Raw genomic sequence first — 18476 nt, 5'->3', positions numbered from 1 at the left:
AATGTTGAGGAGGAATTTATTCTCTCAGAGGATTGTAAATCTGTGGAATTCTCTGCCCCAGAGAGCTGTGGAGGTTGGGACATTGAATATATTTAAGGCGGAGATTAGGGAGTAAAGGATTATGGGGAGCGGGCAGGGAAGTGGAACTGAGTCCATGATCAGATCAGCCATGATCTTATTAAATGGCGGAGCAGGCTCGAGGGGTCAAATGGCCTACTCCTGCTCCTATTTCTTGTGTTCTTGTGTGTAGTCTCTGCCATAAGCACAGAATAGCAGGTGCAGAGCACAATGAACTTACTTATTGCTCAGTATCAGCTAAAGGGCTGAGATGATGAAACTTTGTTCATTTTATCACCCACAACTTTTAACTACAACTGATGCATGTCCAGTGCCTGAAGGAGGGATGGTCTTGTGATTGTGACTTTTATCAGAAAGACCAGGTAGGATTGAGGAACCTTCTCAGAACAGAGAAGATCCATATGTTGCAAGATACACAACACTGGAATGTGTAATAGCAAGATACAGCAAGCTTGAGAAGTGAACAACTGGGCACTGTAGCTAACCGTCAAGTGCTGAGAACTATCAACCAGCAACAAAGAAGAGGATGAAGATGCACAAAGATAGTCACTCCAGTTCTCCTAGAACAATTGTTTGATCATCCTGTGTTCTGCACCGTGCTCTGCAGTTGCAAGCATCATTTTTAACTGTTTATACTGTTGATGACAGCCAACAAACTAGCTTCATTTGTTCTAATGACAGGTCATCGACCTGAAACGTTAACTCTGTTTCTCTCTCTACAGATACAGCCTGACCTGCCGAGTATTTTCAGCATTTTTTATTTTCAGATTTCCAGCATCCACAGTACTTTGCTTTTGATTAATATCTTGTCTCTGTTATTGTCTTAAGCTGGGGTCCAACAAACCAAAATTTCGATCTTACATTTTCTACAGTGCCTGCAAAGATTGGGTTGCAGAGAGGCAAACAACAGTTGTTGAAGCTTCACACCACGACCATTCAATGGGGCACGTTGACTGTTCACCTGGCAAAGGTTGAAACCTGTACTTGTCTGTTGTCTAGCAATCAACTAGTCACTTAACTCCTTGGGATAGGAGAGGTTGGCAGGGTTTGTTTGGCGATGGAAGTTTGCCAAGGTGACATGACTCGCAATGGAGGTTAGCGCCCTAACAGCCCAGATAATTCCATACTTGAGCCAGGCAGTCCCCCAGGGAACTGTTTATCAACTAGATTTGCTCATTAGTTGAATGTAAAGAGATATAAAATATCAATGGGAGCTGGGACTCTTCCCACTCCAGATAGGCCAAAGCCTTAATGGTCCTCGCTGGACAAGCTTATTGGTGCTTTGTTCTGGTAAGCTGTGTGGAATTAGCTGGTTAGACTCCAGCAGTACTCATACATACTTGGGTGTTCCTAAACTTAGGATTTGCCAAACTGCACCTCAGCTCTCTGGAGGTAAGTAAGGATGCCTTACTATAATAAAGACTTGTGCATGCCATATTGGGCAATCAGAAACCCGACAACTGGATTTCTCAGTAACTTGAATTGGAGACTCCTAAACATAGTGATGGGTTTCTGCATGTGTCAGATATCCAGCTGTCAAGAAAATATGCATTACTACAAAAGTAAAATCTGCAAGTCAAGTGGGAAAATGCAATCAATTTACCTTCATTGTTGAAGGTTCAAAATATTCAAGCAATATTGACGAGACAGATTGCTGGAAACATCAAGATCTTTTTTTGTTCACAATACAGTGACGAAGTTGTTAAATGCAGTGATCTTAATGGAGCTGGGATTATATAATGCAATGACAGACAGAAAAAGCTTCAGACCGAAATTGCGTATGGCCCCATTTGGGGGCGGTAGCCTTTACGAAAATAGACTCCAAGGAACGGTAATTTGAAGGGTAGCGCAAAATGACAGCGTGCACCTCCCCTTTAAATTTCACCCCGCGAGTGGAGTGTGGCCTGGTTCGTGATCCACGAGGCTGGTGCAGACATTGCCTGCGACAGTTTCACAGGCCGCTGCCCAATTTCTGTCGCAGGGTGAAAATGGGACGCCACAGGGGCAACAAGGGGTCGCTGCGCACACTGATGACCTCGTCGCCAGAGGCGCAGCGTCCCAGGGAGCAACCAGTGGGGTCGTGGCACTACCGGTTTCCGTGTCTCCGCTAACTTCCGTGCAATTCTGCGGGAGCCTGTATCGCCACCCCCCCACCCCCGCCAAAACACTTCCGCGCCCCATTAGAAATAGAATCATAGAAATCTACAGCACGGAATGAGGCCATTTTGGCCCATCGTGTCTGCACTGGCCGACAAAGAGCTATCCAGCCTAATCCCACTTTCCAGCTCTTGGTCCGTAGCCCTGTAGGTTATGGCACTACAAGTGCACATCCAAGTACTTTTTAAATGTAGTGAGGGTTTCTGCCTCTACCACCCTTTCAAGCAGTGAGTTCTAGACCCCAACCACCCTCTGGGTGAAGAAATTGTCCCTCAAATCCCTTCTGAACCTTCTACCAATTATTTTAAGTCTATGCCTCCTGGTTTCTGTCCCCTCTGCTAAGGGAAATAGGTCCGTCCTATCCACTCTATCTAGGCCCCTCATAATTTTATACATCTCAATAAGGTCTCCCCTCAGCCTGCGCAGTTTCAAAGAAAACAACCCCAGCCTATCCAGTCTTTCCTCATAGCTAAAATTCTCCAGTCCAGGAAACATCCTCGTAAATCTCCTCTGAACCCTCTCAAGTGCAATCACATCTTTCCTGTAATGTTCTCCCCAGAGGCACTAATGGGAGGCGCACAGCAGGGGAATTTCGCCCTCGTTGTCTTTTTAAGAAAAACAAAACAATATTAGAAATAATAAAAAAGCCAGATACTGCGAATACTGGAAATCTGATATTTTCAGGTATCAACCAAAATTCGCTTTCACAACCACATTTCTTTCCTCAGTAACTGTCTCCGGCTCTGACTTAGTCCACGTGGATTCCAACTGAAATTCCACTCTTCAGGTTTTGGACCCACCTATGATTGTAGATATCTCCAGGATATTCAGCGTTCCTCGAACCAATGCTCTCGCTGCATCCTGAGATCCATGCTCAGTGCCACATGCCACAACATGCACGCCCTCAACCTCTCTCTTCAGCAGCACCGACTAACTCCAATTCAAAGCTGTCCTGGTCCGCAGATCCATTTCATCCTTTGCCTCATCTGGTGCTTTAACAAAAAACTTTTTTTGCTCCTTTCAGGTATCAAGGATCGCAAGCTTCAACAATTCTTGGGTACAAACGCCCTCCGGAACCTTCTTCCCCTTCACTTTCCTCTGACCCCATCCCTTCTTCCAATCTCATCCCTTGCCTTGATTTTGCTATTCCCTCTCTGACCCTGAACAATCAGCCCTCAGCAAAGGCCTTTGCTTCATCCCCCTACCACCCCCACCATGATGAATTTCGAACTTGACACGCGCTGAGCTCTTCTTCCTTCACCTCCGCACTCACTTCTTTGGCCAGGAGTCTTCTCTCCGCACAGTGGACCCTTTCTCCCATCTTCAGAATTCTCGTTCCACCTGGACTTCTTTGTCTCCATTTCTGGGGATAGGCTATTGACTAATATCCACTACAAGCCCACTGACTCTCACAGCTATCTGGACTTCACTTTCTCCCATCCCGCTTCCTGTAAGGACTCTTCCATTCTCCCAGTTTCTTTGTCTCCATCGCATCTGTTCCGACACTGCCATCTTCTATACCAGTGCTTCCAATATGTCTTCCTTTTTCCTCAACTGAGGATTCTCCTCCACTGTGGTTGACAGGGACCTCAACTGTGTCTGTTCCATTTCCCGCACCTCTGTATTCACCCCTTCCCCTCCCTCCCAGAACCACAATAAGGCTCCTCTTGTTCTCACCCACCCTAACAGCCTCCATCTTCAATGGATCATCCTTCGTCACTTCCGCCAACTCCAGCGTGATCCCACCACCAATCACATCTTCTCGTCCCCTTACCGTCTTCCAGGCTCAACATTTCAGATCATAACCTCTGCCCACATTTTCTCGGGCGGCAGCTGTGCTAATGATTTTGATATTCCCATTTACACCTCATCTTGACCCATCTGTTGTATCCTTACGTAGTTCCTTACCGTCTCCTTTCACCTTGCACCATCATCCCTTTTGTCGTTTCATCTCTCCTCCTTTCCACCCCATCACAGACCATCAATTTTGTTCTTTCCTCCGTTCCCCACTTTCCCAGACTCCGTTCTTGCTTAAAACCTGTTATATATCTAACTTTTTCCAGTTCTCATGAAAGGTCATTGCCTTAAAACGTTAGCTCGGTTTCTCTCTCCACAGATGCTGCCTGACTTCTTGAGTATTTCCAGCATTTTCTGTTTTTATTTAATGCTAGAAAAAAATGAGGCTTGACAGTTTTGGTTCAAGCATATTCCATCATTTCAAAGACCCACTTCCACACCTGAAGGTTCTGAGCTGAATACAATTAAACAATTCCTGAAATGAGAATCCCGCACCATCACCTCTGTTACTGCAACTCATGTCTGCATTCTTCTTCTATTGCTTTTAGGCTTCGTAATAATACAGCGTGGAATGATAAAGGGATAACAACTAAACTTATTATGGACTTTATATATATTCAGTCAACGTTAAGCGATTCAAAACACTAAAACAACCCTCTTCAGATTAGCTCTATTTGTTCAATTGAAATGTTGATACTTACTGGTGTTGAGGAAATATCTATAACTATCTGTACTGCATCATCATATTGCATTAGTGATGGATAGGTTGGAGCTCAGTAGCAGAGGTGATGATCAAGTTGATTGCTTTGTCCTGGATAGCGTTAAGATTCTTGAGTATTATTGCAGGTGCACCTATGAGCAGTGTGTATCTCATAACACTCTCGATTTGAGCCTTGTAGACGGTGGAGTGGCTTTGAGTATCAAGGTGAGCCACTCATTGCAGTGTACCCAGCCACTGCCCTGCTCTTGTAACCAAAGTGTTGTTATGGCTGGTCCAATTAAGCGTCTACTCAGTGGTTATCCCCAGGAGTTGATGGTGGGGTCATTGGTAAATGTCACTGAAGGTCAGGGTGGGGTCTTTTCTTTTTGAAGTTGATCATTGCTTGCCACTTAAGTGGTGCGAATGTTACCTACCACTTGTCAACAAATACTTCATATTGTCTAAGTGTTGCTGTAGACCAACAGACATGGAGCTGAACAGTGTAGAATCATCAATGAATAGCGCCAGTCCTCCACTATGACAAGGGGATGGGAAACGACTGGTGCTGTTTCTGGTGTGCCCTTCTACACTCCCCACTGAAACAACATTGATCTCCCAGCATGATAAAAGAGTCAGGCTGGACCACGAGATTACAGACTTTGTTTGATACCCAGTTGTGGGCTGCGAGATCTATTCCGAGTTTATCCCACTTAGCATGGCACAGGTGCCACACTTCATGATGGAGGGCGAGACCTTGATTGTAAGAGGACTGTGCAGTGGTCCCCTCTACCAATATTATCAAGAATAGACTTGTTTGTGACATGCAGGTTGGTAAGGGCGAGGTCAGGTTGGTTATTCCCTTGTACTGGTTCCTTCACCATCTGACGTAGGCTCAGTCTGGCAGCTATGATTTTCACGATTCAGCCAGCTTGGTGAGCGAATAGTGGTATTCCCGAGCCATTAAATTTCCTCACCGAGATAACATTCTGTGCTACCTCCAAATGATGTCCAACATGGAGGAGTACCGATTCATCAACAACAACAACAACTTGTCTTTATAGAGCACCTTTAACATAGTGAAATGTCCCAAGGCGTCTCACATGAGTATTATGAGATAAAAAATTTGACACTGAGCCGCATAAGTAGAAATTAGCGCAGGTGACCAAAAGCATTGCTCAAAGAGGTAGGTTCTAAGGAGCATCCTGAAGGAGGAAAGAGAGGTAGAGAGGCGGAGAGGTTTAGGCAGGGAGTCCCAGATCTTGGGGCCGAGGGAACAGCCGATTGTTGAGCGATTAAAATCATGGATGTTCAAGAGGGCAGAATTAGCAGAGCGCAGACATCTCGGGGGGTTGTGGGGCTGGAGGAGATTACAGAGGTAGGGAGGGGCGAGGCCATGGAGGGATTTGAAAATAAGGTTGAGAATTTTGCATCAGTTAGGAGAGGTGGTAGGAGTCTGCCTTAGATTGTTTGACCTGAAACCTTGAGACATCACAGATTCCAAATCCAACACCAATGTGGCATGTTGTGTGCAGGTCAGAATGGCGAGCGGTGACCCCTTCCCTATGGGACATTGAAGATTCAGTTAGATTTTATATATGAGACTTTCATAGCAATTGTTCCGATACCAGCTCATAAATGACCAGATCATCTGTTAACTTACAAAGCACGTGTGACAATATGCTCTGTTTTTTCTCATAAAAATGATAGCCTGAGGGAGTTCATGTATAATTCAGTCAGGCCTTTACCAATGCAAGTTTCGTGATAGCGAATAAAAACATCTCGTTTGAGCAATGCTTCAGAATATTTCTATTTAGTGAGCAGTTACAATAAGATTAGGCAGACATATTTTCAATTATAAAGTGCCATCTTCTGGATTTTCCTGGATGCACACCTGCTCCTCCGGGACCCACAGAAAGGAATCGAAGCTCACCTTGGCCAGACCTCTTCCGATCCATCGCCTGTAAAACTAATTGGAGTGTGCGTGGTCCTAGGATGCTGATTTACGTAAAAAAGGGGCCTATCGCCCGAGAGAGAGGGGCTGCTCAGCAGTAAATCCCTTTCAAAATGTCGCCAGCCTCTTTGTCAGTGTTAATGGGTAGTGAAGCTACCGACTCCATTTTGTTACCGGCAGGTGATAGAAGTGAAAATTGACTCCTTCATCTTTTTAAAAGAGACATTTCCTATCCTCAAGGCAACAAGTGAATTGCTAACCACCAATCTTTGAAAACCAAACACTTCTTGTAACTTCTGAAAAGTAACCAACTTTAATTTGTCCAAAATGATGGACTCTTGGTGGCCGAAATTGATGAACTCACCACCCACTGCCACCGACATTCCTCTGCAACATCCGGCCAGTGCCACTTTCGACTTGGCCTGGAGCAGGCGGGAGGGGAGAGCCGCCGGGAAACACCCGCTGACGTCAGCGGATGGCCGAGTGGTGCAACTGACCTCCCGCCCGCCGACCTTCCATATTCATGCAGCCAGAATGGGGGTGGACCGCTGGCTGGAGGCTGGTCTGTCCCCGATGGTAAGTATGAAGATCCTGAAAGAAAGGTTAGTGAATATAATGTATATTTTTTTTCCGCAGCAACTTACCTGGATGGGGTCCCGTGAAGGTCTTCCGATAGTTAAAAAAAAATTTTCCTGTTGTTTTTTTTTTCAGGTCTTCGACCCTCCGTGGGCCCGACTCCATCCTCGGTGACACTTGGCCAGCAAGCGCCTCTGCCGCCGAGAATGAGACTTCCCACCCGCTGCTGTCCAGATTGGCGGCGTACGTCGTTCATTTGCCGCCTGCCGACCTTCAAGGGATCTCAGTGATGAATATCCCGCCCAAAGTACCATCCGGTACCTCGGCGGCCATCGGCGGCACTTTGGGCGGGGGGAGGCTTTGACCAAATTCGGACCCTCAGTGTTACTGAACACGGTCACCAGATCAGCGCATGAATAATGTATTTGGTTCCATTGTGCATTGAAGAACATTGTGGTGAACCAAAACTTCTAGTTCTCAAAGAATTAACAGGGTCATGCATTATTATTTCAATTGTACTTAATTCAGGCAAGATTTTACGAACAAAATTCTGACTGTATTAAAACTCAGTCAAGTATGCAGCTTTATAAATGGCCCCGAATTTTGCGGTTGGAGGCTTCCCGCACGGGAAATGCCTCCGATCTGTAAATAAAATCCCGCATACCTGGTGGTCCGGGAGGTACGGAGATTCATGGTACTGGGCCTCTCTGGGTACCCACGGGAAGAGGCCCACATCTCGGGGTGCACGCAGTTCGCAAACGCCCCTGGGCTGGCCCACCAATAAAAGAAGGGGATCAGCATGTACGTGGTCCCCATAAGTATGAATGGGAATACTCCCCAAAATAGCTCTGCACTTCAAATTAAAAAAATCATCACATATTTAAAATTAATTAAAATGGTATTTAATTAAATATTTAAAATACATTTTTTTTTGTTTTAAAAGCGCTAAAAATAAACTTGCCTTATTTCATAGATTTTTTAATGTATAAATTATTGATAACATTTTATTCTTCATTTTTTTAAAACTCTTACGCTGGTAAAAACAGGCCTTACGCATGCTTTTACCAGGTGTAAGAATTTCACAGGCATTTGCTGGAAAGAAGTTGGGCAAATAGCCCAACTCTGTGCCAGAGGATGCCCTTTTCTCTGGGATTCGCACAAGAATTTCCTTTAGCCTTGCTGACAATTACACTTACAAATAACCAAAATATTCATTCAAATATTCTCAAATGTTAACTATGCAAAAGCTGGATCATTGATGAAAAACTGTAAATACAAGTTGAACCTTCCTTATCCGGCACCCTTGGGATCTGGCCTGTGTCGGATGAGGGATTTTGTCGGATGAGAGGGGTTCATCGGCCCGAGGTTGGGGGGCGGGGGGGGGAGGAGGTTGCCCGATGTCAGGCCCCGAGGTGTCGGCAGATCCAGCAGACCCCGAGGTGTCAGCGAGCCCAGCGGGCCCTGAGACGTCAGCAGGCCCCGAGGTATTCTAGACTGAGGGGACTTCTGCTACTGCTGATCACTTTCTTTCTCGTAAGTGTGTTGATTTTCTGTTTAGGTGAATGATTTAATTAAATCATAAAGGAAGGGTATCACCGTTGTGCCTAAAAAGGGAATGGGAAACCTCGGGGGATGGGGGTGGGTCGGAGTTCTGCGCATGCGCCACCCGGTGGCCGGGAATGGTGCCGGACGAGGGGTGGTGCTGGATAAGGGAGTCCTGGATAAGAGAGGTTCAACCTGTAACATGAATTCAGATTATGCAATATAGTATATCTTTCTCAGCACATATAGTTATCACAGGAAAAATCGTTACAGCACCAGTGAACAAGGGCACCCACAATTTCAAAGTCTAAAAGGACTATGCCTTTTGTAAAGCTTATTCCAATGAAAACCACTTAATGGGCTCAATTTTACCCAAAGCTTTTTTTTGATGTACTTGAAGAGTTATGCCCTTTTTTTGGGGCCCAAGTACGCCAAAAATAAATGTTCCGAGTTTCCCCGTTTGATTTCTTAATTTTTGCACAGCTTAACCTGTCCTTTAGTTTTGTGTGTGGAGCCTTGATCTGCCCCAAAAAGATCGGGTTGCCACAGTAACCACGGACACAATGCGGGCTGAGGCTGTAAAGTGAAACATACAGCCAGCTCACAACACATTAAAATACAGTGCAGCAACTTAAAAACATGTTAAAATATATTGCAGCAACTTTAAAATACATTAAAATACATTGCAGCAACTTACCTCCAATTATTAAAGTGTCCTTCCCCCCCCCCCGCCCCCCATGCCAGTGTCGATCCCCGCCCCTATCCCAGGCCGAAGGGCCTCCTGGTCCGCTCCCCCGCCCACCCCTAGCCCCGAGTCGCTTGCTGGTCCACTTTCCCGCCCCTAACCCTGGCCGAATGGCCTCCCGGTCCGCTCCCCCACACCTATCCCAGGCCGAGTGGCCTCCTCCCTCCCGGTCCCCACACCTGACTATATCCAAAAGGCTCCCCCCATCCCCCTCTCCCTTACCTCTCCTGCTGCTGCTGTCCGGGCATCTGCTGCACTTACCTGCGCCGATTTCCTGCAGAGGCCACATACGCTGGCCTAAGAAGAACTGGAGTAACTCTCAGCTGGCCAAACTTCCCTAAATGGCCAGAATTGGCGCGGGTGGCAGATTACGCCCCTTTGGCTGAAAAAAAAACTTACCTAAAAAAAAATCATAACTAACTAGCTGGTGCAAATTGATCGGGGAAACTGTGGTTTTTTTTTTAAAACTTAGGCCAAAAAAAGCGGCCTACTCCAAATAAACGGCACAAATCACTGGGCAAAATTGAGCCCATAGCCTTATCATTTTGTACTGTAATCTGACTTGTAGAGAATTTCTATATAACTGGCTAAAATATTCCTTGTTTTATGCCACATCATAAACCTGATTTTTCTAGATAAAAATGTTTAATTTGCCCATAGCCAACTTCAATTAGATATGCATGAATATGTAAGCCTTTTCATATGGATCATGATTATGGAACTGATCCTTTGATTGCGTTTTACTTGTTTGCTAATATTGCTAAACCTCTCTCTTTCTACCTTCTTTAAACAAAGTATCCTCACCTGTCATGCTTTATTTTGCTGATTCTTTTTTCTCATATTTTGACTCTTGAAATTATTCCCATAAATCCACTTCAATATCTTAAATTAGCCTGACAAACTGGACATTATAATGAAGATTCTACCACATCGATTCTTTGTATACGAAAAATAGATTAGGATGTTAACGTGCCTAGAGTTTTATATCTGATATCTAATATGGCTCAGTTTTTTGACATAATCCAGCAAATTAGCATGGATAAGGCAATCATCTGGCCATCAGCAGAAATACAGCTCACCTCATAATTATCAAAGATAGACAGAGCACAAGAAATTCTATCACTAAATAGCTATTTTATTTCACTACTTCCCACACAGTAAAACCATTGCAGCTTGCAGTTAGTGTCTTTAACATAGAAAATCTTCCCAGGGCACTTCACCGAGGTGTGGCCAGAATAAAATAGATGCAAAGGCGGCGATATTGGGAGGGGTGATCATAGGCTTCATCAATTTGGAGGTTTGAAGTTGAATCTGAAAGGTGAGATAGAGAGGTGCAGGAAGGGAAATCCAGAACATGGGAGCTGAAGGCACGAACACCAAGGGTAGGGTAAATGATGGGGGGGATGCACAAGCAGTTCGAGTCACAGGAGTGGAGAGTTTGGGAGATGGGGATGTAAAGCTGGAGGAAGGTACCAAGAAGGGATGGTTGAGGCCAGGAAGGGATTTCAACATGAAAGTGAGAATTTTAAATTTGAGGTGTTTGGTCTGTGGTCACCCCTTCTCCTTTGACTTGGCATCCATTTTTTTATTACACCTCTGTGAAGTACATTGGGGTGATTTTCTATGTTTAACAGCCCATTGGTACTTCAAAAATTGCATTGGGGTATTGACAACATAGGACTCTGATTTGCATGGGCCTATGAAGCTTTTGCTTTTTACCGGCAGGCAACTGGGCCACTTATTTCAATTCCCCCAGATGTGTAGATGCAGATATCGGCATATCGGCAGGCAAAGAGCAGTAAGTGCTATACTGCTATTTTGATCGTACTACTATCCTATTCCCGCCTGGCGGAAGGTATGAAAATGAGCCTTCCGTCTCTTTCTCAAAAGTTTTAGCACTTAGGATTTGTGTCTCACAGGTGTAAGTAATTATTGTTAATCGTTATCAATATCAACAAATACAGATAAGATCATTAGCTGGCTTGCAAATTGAACTGGCCTTTATTTCTAAAAATAAAACTAGAATTAGCATGAAGAAAGATACTCTCTCTTAACCTTCGAAATAGTGCCATGGGATCTTTTACGTGCACCTGAGAGAGCAGATGGGGCCTCAGTTTAACATCTCATCCGAAAGACAGCACCTCCTACAGTGCAGCACTCTCTCAGTAGTGTCAACTTAGATTTTTTTATGCTCAAGTCCCTGGAGTGGGACTTGAACCCACAACCTTCTGTCTCAGAGGCAAGGCTGCAACCAACTGAGTCACAGCTGACATTTATACTATACCATATCTAACTATAAGCTAGTATAACCCAGGGGTGTAAAAATAGTATCTCCTTGAACCACATACAGTGAAACCTGTACAAATGGGCATACCCAAAAAATGGATCACCTGCAAAAAATGGACATTTATCGACAGTCTCAAATAACTTGCATTGTAAAAAAACGACAAGAAGCACCTTGAAACCACGGACGCTCGCAAAATTATTAACTACAGACAGCCTTCAATGCGCCAAGTCCGTTTACAACTTGAAACATAGGACACGCAGGTCAGCATGAGGCGGTAGCGGGTGAAAGAAACGGCTTTTGTGGAATGGTGAGCTTTTTACCCAGCATCCATAGCAGCAGAGAAACCGCTCTATCTCTGGGATTGAATGCTTCAACTACTCTGTTCCAAGGATAGAGCAGTTTCTCTATCGCTATGGATGTTGGGTAAAGAACTTTCCATGCTACAAAAGCCGGAACTACACAGGAGAGCACCACATCTCACTCCACCAGTATGTCAGGCAATGATGAGCTGCTAACGGCCCCCTGTGCACCCCCGCTCCCCCAACGTTTCAAATATTAGCAGATCATGGAGGGAGGGGGTCCTGGACAGTGTCCTCTGCCGGACACATGCTCTTTATTTGGCTGGGATCTTCCAGGCATTCCAGCCATACAGCAACCACCTCACTCTGTGCAGGTTGCCAACGTAGCAGATTCCAAGTGTAATGTATGCGCCTGTGAGTATACTCACAGGTTTGCAGAGCTGCTGCTTTGTGAATGGCTTAGCCAGTCACGTGATGTTCACAAGACTCATTAAAATCCCAGTCAGTTGAGTCTAGGTCATCCACGATGAGGTATGCAGCTGTGAGCCTAGTGGATGAACTGGTAATGTGTAGTGTGATTATTAAACCTTTGTTAATAAACCAACTAGTTCTTAATGGCAATGTGTTGCTATGAATTCTTTGGCAATGAACCCATGAAGCAAATACATTACACCAGGATCTCGACATTCCTCCTTCAATGGCAAAGGACCCTGGGATGCCAATAAACTGGGAAACTCAACAAACAGAAAATGTGCTGAAATCACATGTAGCTGGCTGGGCTCCAGAATTAGGCACTATCCCAGGTGACAGTGAAAAAAGGAACACTGCAGGATATGTAGCCAATCTCGGGATATCTGGTTTAAAGTTTATAATGACCATTTTCATAATAAGGACACCTGCAAAAAAAGTACACCTGATACAAGTCCCTCAGGTGTCCCTAATTTACAGCTTACAGCTTACTCCAGAGTGCAGGTACCTCGTGGGTTTTATACCATGCTCCCAAGGGATGCTGGGATCCCTTGGGATTCCAACAGGTAGGCCCTCTGGTGGTAGTGTAATACAGGTTACAAGGGGTTAAATAGATAACACATACCTTTTACATGTACCTCCATACGTCTGTCCAAATGCAGACTCAGAAGATACCTGGTAACTTAGCAAGACAAGGCCAGATGCAAATCATTAGCTTCTTTATTTCACAGAAAGTGGACAAGGGGTGTACCAGTTATGATCAGAATCACTGAATGCAACTCGAACAACTTGTGTTCATGTAAATATTACAAAAAAACAAACATGCTATGCTTCAATGCATCAGTCGGTTGTCTTGCTTAACTTAAAGGAAATAACCCATAACTATACTCCTGCATTCTTCTTCTGAGATTGGCCAAAGATTGCCCTCATAGCTTTCTGCTTTAAAACCCTGACTGCCTGCCTGTGCCACTGTCTATAATATCTCTGTGTTCACAGCAGGAAGGGAAGGCTTGCCAGAGAACCCCTGCTGAGCACCAGACATCAGAGATTTCCCAACACAATGGCTATGAGGTGTTCATTGATAACTGTGACAAGTTAATGAATTGATTATTGTTTACAGTCTTTGGAAAAAATAGCATTTTAATCACCTCTCATCTCAGTGCTTTTTTTAATCCCAAAAAATTACGTGAATATGCTTCATTTTAAAATTCAGCAATTAAAAGTAACTTTTTTTCCAAAGTTCTTTGTCAAAAAAAATCAAAAATCCTAAAACGTGACTTTTTACATGTTAGAAATATTCATTGTTATTTATAAACCTTAAGTAATATCCATTTGCTCTATACCACTAGCAGCAGAGAGCTCTGCATGTGAAGCCATTGTATAATGTGAGGTCAACAAAGTCACACTGACACCGTGGACCACTTCCCATATCTCGGGAGCCTCCTATCAACAAGAGCAGGCATCGACGACGAGATCCAGTGCACCAGTGCAGCCTTCGGCCGCCTGAGGAAAAGAGTGTTTGAAGACCAGGCCCTCAAAACTGCTACCAAGCTCATGGTCTACAGGGCTGTAGTAATACCTGCCCTCCTGTATGGCTCAGAGACATGGACCATGTACAGTAGACACCTCAAGTTGCTGGAGAAATATCACCAACGATGCCTCCGCAAGATCCTACAAATCCCCTGGGAGGATAGGTGCACTAACATCAGCGTCCTCATTCAGGCTAACATCCCCAGCATTGAAGCACTGACCACACTTGATCAGCTCCGCTGGGCAGGCAACATAGTCCGCATGTCAGACACGATGCTCTCAAAGCAAGTACTCTACTCGGAGCTCCCTCATGGCAAACGAGCCAAAGGTGGGCAGCGGAAACGCTACAAGGACACCCTCAAAGTCTCCCTGATAAAGTGCAACATCCCCACTGACACCTGGGAGTACCTGGCCCAAGACCTCTCTAAGTGGAGGAAGTGCATCGGAGAGGGCGCTGAGTACCTCGAGTCTCAACGCCGAGAGCATGCAGAAATCAAGCGCAGGCAGCGGAAAGAGTGTGCGGCAAACCAGTCCCACCCACCCTTTCCCTCAACGACTATCTGTCCCACCTGTGACAGAGTCTGTGGCTCTCGTATTGGACTGTTCAGCCACCAAAGAATTCACTTCAGGAGTGGAAGCAAGTCTTCCTCGATTCCGACGGACTGCCTATGATGATGATGATGATGATGATGATGATGATGATGATGATGATGACTGGCAGGATAGAGTGATCTGCAACAAATATGGGCTTTTATTTAATTTTTTTTACATGTCCAGTTGCTTTGAATTATTCAACAGTCAAACTACATTACAATTACGTTTAGAACAGGGACATTGTTTATCCGATATTGCATTACAATGTGCGCCATGACACTACACCGTCCCAACATCATGCATAATCCAAAAACTAACTTATAATACAACTGCAATGGAGGCAAAAAGCAGCACCCATTCACTATTTTGCCCCTCCCCTAATTTTTTCTCTCCCCTCTTGAAGGTGCTTCATGAAAGGGTACAGTACCACATGCCCTGACCAACATCCAGTACTTTACTCGAGTAGCTATGCTTCATGTGTGAGCTTTAGCAGTGAATGCAATGGGTTATTTTAATCATGTGAACCTAGTTCTCACGCAATGCCCTTGTGTTTTCCAGTAGGATCTGCCGGATAAAGATCAGGAGTGGGGACTCAAACTGACTAGTTCTTCCTTTGTAACATCCTCAAACAACGCCAGTAAATTGGTCCAAAATGACCTGCCTTTTCTGGCCAGACATTTTGCTTCCAAATAATCTTCAAGCTATCTCTCATACTTTCTCACTAATGAAGGTAGGGCTCACAGCTCCATCATTTAAGAATTCATTCCTTGCTTCTATTTTGTCAACATGATAAACATTTGTAACTTTTCAATCTATTGAGACATTATCTGATTCTAATGAAGTTTGAAAGCTAACCGTTAGGAGATTTGCAGGCACCTCAGGAAACTGCATGAGCACCCTTTGATGGAAATAGTCAGACCGGAGAGCTTTCATTTATGTTTAGATTCCTGAACCTTTCTACTCTGCCTTTCCCTGTGACTCGAAACATTTCCAGTCTCCCCCTTCTCTTATGTTTCCCTCTCAACTCAAGCTTTTCTTCTCTTTTTCTCAAACAATGGTTTAGTAATTCCCCTACGTTACTGTCCTTGTTCTCCACTTGCCTACTGCCACTGTTAAAATGCTCCAATGTCCTTCTGTATCCTTCCCTTGCTCATGAAATGCTAAAGGAAAGGTACTGCAATTACACATTGAGCCATGGAGAAGCAAACACTCAGTATTTTCAACTGAATTAGGGAGCTTTCTGTGACCCTTTTGTACAGCTAAAGTGATTGTAATTTCTGTGACTCAATTTAATACAAATCCCAAGCACAGCATTCAGATGTTAATTATAAAATTTTCTCTGTTGAAACCGTCCTCTTGTGAGCATAGTCATCGCGCCAATTAAGTTAACCATTTTTCTCGGAAAATATGCTGCCTGCTCTTACATGCATAAGGATTACACCACAGCATTTAGAATTAAAGTTACCAGAATTGGCACTGCACATGCCACTGCAGTACCACGGGGATTTCTGGAGCAATGCAAATGGGAAGCCATCGATACATTGCCCACTCACACAGCTACAGGATGGAATCATAGAATGGTTACAGCACGGAAGTAGGCCATTCGGCCCACCAAGCCCATGCCAGATCTCTGCAAGAGCCATTCAGCCAGTCCCAGTGCCCCGCCCTTTCCCCGCAGCCCTGCAAATTATTTTCCTTCCTTTTGAAAGCTATGATTGAGTCTGTTTCCACCATCCTTTCAGGCAGTCCATTCCAGATCCTAGCCACTCGCCGCGTAAAAAAGTTTTCCTTCATGTCGTCAATCTCTCTCTCTATTGATATCAATTATTGATATAAATTAAATGACTGTACAAGCCAGAATTTTAAAAAGGGCCACTTACCAGCAGTAGTTATTCTATAAAACTAAAATAGCGAGCAAGGAATCCCCTGGAGGTAGATTTTCAAGGATTGCACAAAGAAATTTCAAGGAGGTGGCAAAAGTAACTCGTTTATGCCTAGGCTTGAGCACTGGGGTTTGAGAATTTAATATGATTATCTTCTGTGTTTTTCTGTATTTGCCTTCTGCAATTATAGCATATATTTCCTGAGTGGCTGACATTGTCTCGAGGAAATTAGGACCAGGAGTCACATTTTCAGTTCACCGGGAATGTTTCAATATTTGTAGGGACTGTCCCAAACAAAACTTTTGTAAACTGTAGCTTTAGACTCAGAAAATGCAGGCTTGAGCTGCATTCTGAGAGTTTTCTCCACAGAGCTCGTACAAAGGGCAACACTGGTGCATTCTGGCACCTGTAGTCTTTTGCCTGGTTGAGCCTCTTCATTCAAAGTACATGGGAACATAGGAACAGAAATAGGCCATTTACCCCCTCGAGCCTGTTCTGCCATTCAATGAGATCATGGCTGATCTGTGACCTAACTCTATGGGCCCAAGTTTCCACATGATTTGCGCCTGATTTTTAGGAGCAACTGGTGGAGAACGGACTATCTTAGAAATCGCAATTCTCCACATTTTTTTTTCTGCAGTTCTAGTCAGGTAGAACAGTTCTACTTTGGAACAGAATTTTTTCTTCAAAAGGGGACGTGTCCGGCCACTGACGCCTGATTTGAAAGTTTCCACAGTGAAAACGTACTCCAAACTAAAGTAGAATGGAGCAAGTGAAGATTTTTGTAGAACTGAAAAAACCTGTTCTACACATTAAAAAATCAGGCGCAGGTTGCAAATTAGGCGTCCAGAACGAGGGGGGGGGGGGGGCGGAAGGGAACTCATTAAATTCTTCAATAAATCCTTATTTACACTTCTACAAATATTATACAAATAAATCCAACCTGAATAAACATTTATAAGCAAAGAAAAGATTAAATAAACCATTTTCCTACCTGTGTGAAAGTGCTTCAGCCAGAGAGAATTCTGCAGCCGTTCGTTGCCGCTGAGCGGGAGGGGAGGGGGGAGAGAAAGCCGTTCGTGCCGCTGAGCGAGAGGGGGGCGGGGGGGGGAGGAGAAAGCGGTTTGTTGTTGTGGAGGGGAGGGAGGGGAAGGAGACAGCCGTTTGTTGCCGTGGAGGGTGGGGAGGGGAAGGAGACAGTGAGAAGGGAAGCCTCAGTGCTGATGGCAATGTGATTTTATTAAAAAATGTTCAAAAATTAAACAGCTACAAAGATCTACAAAAATGGCTGAGTGCCAATGTTTTTTTTCACACTGAGCATGAGCGGCGTTGCCGGCAGGAAAAAAACGAATTTAAATAGTACCCGCCCTCTCCCACTTATAAAATCGGCGCGAGTGTAGGCTCCGCCCCCCTGGGCGCCGCGCCAAACAGACAAGGAGCTGCAAAGCGCTCGAGAATAGCGCGTTTTTTTTCTGGCGCTGTTTTAGGCGCGAAAAACGGGCGCCTAGCTCGGAGGGGCGCCCGTTTTTTATCCTGTGGAAACTTGGGCCCAAAATACCTGCTTTTGCCCCATATCCCTTAATACCTTGGGTTAATAAAAATCTATCAATCTCAGATTTAAAATTAACAATTGACCTCGCATCAACTGCCGTTTGCGAAAAAGAGTTCCAAACTTCTACCGCCCTTTGTATGTAGAACTGTTTCCTAACTTCATTCCTGAAAGGCCTGGCTTTAAATTTTAGGCCATGTCCCCTTGTCCTAGACAACCTAATCAGTAGAAATAGTTTCTGTCTGTCTACCCTATCAGTTCCCATTAATATCTTGAAAGCTTTGATCAAATCACAGTGAATTTGTGTAAACTCTCCTCTT

At 44.6% G+C, this 18476-nt stretch overlaps 1 protein-coding gene across 3 annotated transcripts in view; it reads right to left on the bottom strand.

Moving 5' to 3' along the window:
• LOC139277581 (disks large-associated protein 4-like) overlaps positions 1 to 18476 on the bottom strand; it is a 487044-nt gene that overhangs the window by 379788 nt on the left and 88780 nt on the right. For all 3 annotated transcript variants that reach the window (XM_070896251.1, XM_070896249.1, XM_070896250.1), the window contains exon 3: positions 14700 to 14862. The gene's annotated coding sequence lies outside the window, so the exon portion shown is untranslated. The remainder of the gene's footprint in view (positions 1 to 14699; positions 14863 to 18476) is intronic.

The sequence above is a fragment of the Pristiophorus japonicus genome, chromosome 12 (assembly GCF_044704955.1).
Source record: "Pristiophorus japonicus isolate sPriJap1 chromosome 12, sPriJap1.hap1, whole genome shotgun sequence".
Lineage (NCBI taxonomy): Eukaryota > Metazoa > Chordata > Chondrichthyes > Pristiophoridae > Pristiophorus > Pristiophorus japonicus.
This window is presented reverse-complemented; position numbering and strand designations above follow the sequence as displayed.